A 3,909-nucleotide genomic window follows, 5' to 3' on the forward strand; every position below is an offset into this window, starting at 1 on the left:
GTAATGACGTTATACGACGTAATGACGCAAACTGTTGCGTTTAGAAATTCATTGGAAACATAAGAGCTGAATATAAAAGTATGATATATATATCATATTGGTAGAAAAGTATTTCGTATTATTATCAAAATAAGCAAAACATTACCAATTCATATTTTGAAAAGTATTCATTGTTATTTACTTTGTTTAATTTTAAATAGCATCATTTAAGATGCCTTAACAGAGGACCTTACCTCTGTACCCCCGGTAACTAAACCCTTTTAGTAACCACTATTCTGCCGCTCCTCCTCCTCTGACTCCATGACCCACCTGTCTACTCTTTTGTCTCTGACTTGTTTTGTTTTGTGTTTTTTCTATGTACAACAAACATCCCCCAATCCAATGTCCCACAATCCCACGCCCTCCTTGTGCACCATGATCCCCCCTAACCACCTACACATTAGGGTCCCGATATGACTGTTTGATCAAGGTTGGGTCAGGCAGTGCTGGGGGGGGGGGGGTTATGGTTTAAGATATGTAATTTGATCAAGGGGTCACGCCGGGTGGTGGGCAGCTATGCCGCTCCCAGGTGGCTGCTTCTGATTGGTCTGAGGTTAGGGGAGGCGGTGGCGTGACCGTTCGGGACGATGAGCGCGACGCTTCCAGGGAGAGGAGCAGGGGAGAGGGGGGGGGGGGGGGGGGTCGGGTGGAGCACGTTCCCCAGGTCTGGGTCTCTCTCAGGGGGGTCCACTCCTCTCTTGTTGAGAAGGCTGTGGGTCATCTCAGGTCCGGTGTTTATTGACCATGTGGTCAAATGGCCATACTCTCTATCTGCGTAGTTCAACTGGTGGACACTGGCGGGGTTAGGGGTTTGATTCCCTGTCGAGTTCAACTGGGAGAGCATGGTTTTAACAGTACCCGAGGTAGGGGGTTTGAATCCCTGTCTAGCTCACCATGGGGTTGAAACGCCCAGGGTTGGAGTTCGATCCCCTTTCTATCTCAACTGGTAGAGTATAGGCTTAATGCAGCTGGGATTAGGGCTTTGATTCCCCATCTGGCACAACTGGTAGAGCGTGGCATTAACACCGCCAGGGTTAGGGTTTCAAACCCAGTCAAGCTTAACTTGTAGAACATGGCATTGCTGTAGGTTAGGGGGTTGATTCCCGCCTGTATGTACTGATGGTATTTAGATGAAACCTTGGAGAAAAATGATCAAATGGAGAATATAACTCATTGCTCCAGTTTCTATGCAGCTCCACTTCTTTTGTGAACCAAATGCAAATATTTAAAGGCAGAACACCCATTATTTTATTTGAGAACAGTAGGGATTTAGAGTCACTCAGTATGTAAATATACCTTACTGGGAAAATGAACTTAATTTGTTTACTCAGCCCTAAGCAAACGAAGCCCCGCATGTAAACGTACTCATTGGCCGGGGAGCCGGAGAGAGCAGCGAGGGCGATATGTTTGATGGCTACGTGCTGTATGTTGGTGTGTTGTTGTGCGTTGCCGTGTTGTTCCTGGGATTCCCGGGGGATGAGCTCAGTAGGACCAGAGGCAGTCAGCCGTGGCCAGGCCTCATTTAGCCGCCGCGGCAGCGCTACAAGCGACACGTTGTGTCACGGTCAAATGAGTACCAAAAGTTGATTGACCTCGTGACATTCTGTGGGGCGCTTAACCGTTTAGCATCGGTAGCATCAATTTGTGCTCATTCACATCACTTCAGCAGCGACGGGACATCCCAAACCCCCCCCCCCCCCCCCCCCCACCCCCACCCTCAACGCCCCTCCCCCTCCCCCACCTCCACCCAGAAAACCCCATCACCGAAACCCCCCCCCCCCCCCACCCCTGCTTTGATCGGTTGAGCAAGACCGCACGTAATTGAAATATGCAGATCGTTTGTTCCATGCTGGTTGTCTCTTTTTTTTTCCCTTCTTCTTATGCTTTCTTTTTTCTCTCCTTGGAGTGACGCATCGGCCCCTTGTCCGACGCCCCACGCTCCCTGAAAAGGGCCGTGTCCCCAACAACTGGGACGTCGGAAAAAATCAGTTCTGCTGGTTTGGCTTTCCATCTGAACCGCCATGGGTAAAGAAAAAAAAAAAGGGAGCGAAGAGGAGGAGGGGTGCATTTGTGGGGATGTGAAGGGGGAGGTGATGGGGGGTGGAATTGTCCCCTTTTGATCTTTTTAGGGCAGCAAAAGAGTTGAGGGGAGGGGAGTGGTGGGGGGGGGGGGGGTAAGGGGGAGAGAGGGGGGGGGGTACTCTCCCTGAGCTGGCAAACACATTTAGCTGGTAATTGTTCAGATCAGACTGACAATCAGTCTTGGAAATGCATGGACAAACAAAAGTTTACAGCTCCGATGTGAAAAGTCAACAGGTCTCCCATAAGGCCTGTGTACAAACCAAGGGGCCGTGGAGCTGGGGCTGCCCTTTGATCCGTTGTGTGCGTTTCAATTATCCTGCTCAAGTGCTGACTTCTTTCTGTGTGTGAACATTGTTGTTTTGGGAGCACAGCTTTTAATAGGGTGGCGGCCCCTGTCTTAAGAAACTACAATTCCAAGTCAAACCACGTCATATGCATTTCTGTGATTAACCTTTAACATATTTCGACTACAGCTTCCCAACAAGGACAGAACAGCTCAACTTAAAAGTGAAAGTAAACATTTAAAGATATAACCAACAATGGCATTGCCAATCAGTGCATATATAAAGATCCTCCCAGCTCTACATTGTGGGGGGAGTACAATTGACACAACGCTCAATGTGTTTCGAGATCACACGAAGGCAAATGCGATGAACCACGTCGTGGTGAAGTTATGGGAAAGGAAAAAAGCATTATCCCTCAAGACTGACCTCCGGGACGCTCCAGTGACAGCCATCTTGGATGTTCCTCAGATCTTCAGACGCCTCGGTGCTCGTCTATGCAACCCGGGCTCTGATCTCGCCCGTCAATCTTGTTTCTTTCCCTCTCTCTCTCTCTTTTCCAGTGTGGACTGCGACACACTTTGGAGAAAGAGCGTTGAACGGATGTTTTCCCTCTCGCTATATGTTAGAACGGTTGGACGTTTTGAAGTCCATTTTGCCGGGGGTCAAAGGTTGGGTGGAGGTGGAGGTGGGGCAGGGGAGGCTTGTGTTCGACTTGCGGCATGCGACATGCAGGGTTGTTTTTAGGGGTGGGTCAGGCCAGTGTGTTCCCTGGTCACCCCTTGCAGTTCTATGGCCTCGGCGGGGGAGGTGGTGGTGGCGGTGTTGGATGTGGGGGGAGGGGAGGGTGAAGGGGAGAGGACAAGGAGCTAAATTGCCATCTAAGCAAATGAAGAAGCTAGTGGTTGTTTGTTTATCAGGGGTTAAAGATGATGGCTGGAGGCTCAATAAAATGGATGAAAGCACATTTGAACCCCGTTTTTTTTCTCCTCTTCACCCGAATTGCTCTGCATTTGCATGGCATCCCTGGGCAGAGTTGAAGGTGTGATTTTTCCCACAACCGCAGCTTCCCCTGGGCTTCACTACAACTTTACAGTCCTGGGAGGGAGCTTGGGTCGTAATGGAGAGCGCAGACTATATAGGACCCTAATTCAATCAATTTACTGATATATGCCACCTACCTCCTTACCCCCTACCCTCCTCCCTCCCCACTGGCCTCCCAGCTAAACTATTCCCTGCATTATGGCGGGGATAGAAAGCAGACCATCCGGGAGGTTTCATAAAGAAGTCCTGATGTTAATGCAATAAAAGAACCGATTTACGGCCCTATACACCATACCATAAGACATTTGTTTGAAGATGTGTCTGAATTTCATGTAGCCTACTCTCTTTTTAATATCTCTGGGGTTAGACCAAAAGCCTATTTCCAGCCCAGGCTACACAATAAAGTTAGATTCTAACATGGTTGAGGTATTGCATATGCTATGCAATATCTATAGACACGACA

Source organism: Gadus morhua, chromosome 15, assembly GCF_902167405.1.
Source record: "Gadus morhua chromosome 15, gadMor3.0, whole genome shotgun sequence".
NCBI lineage: Eukaryota > Metazoa > Chordata > Actinopteri > Gadiformes > Gadidae > Gadus > Gadus morhua.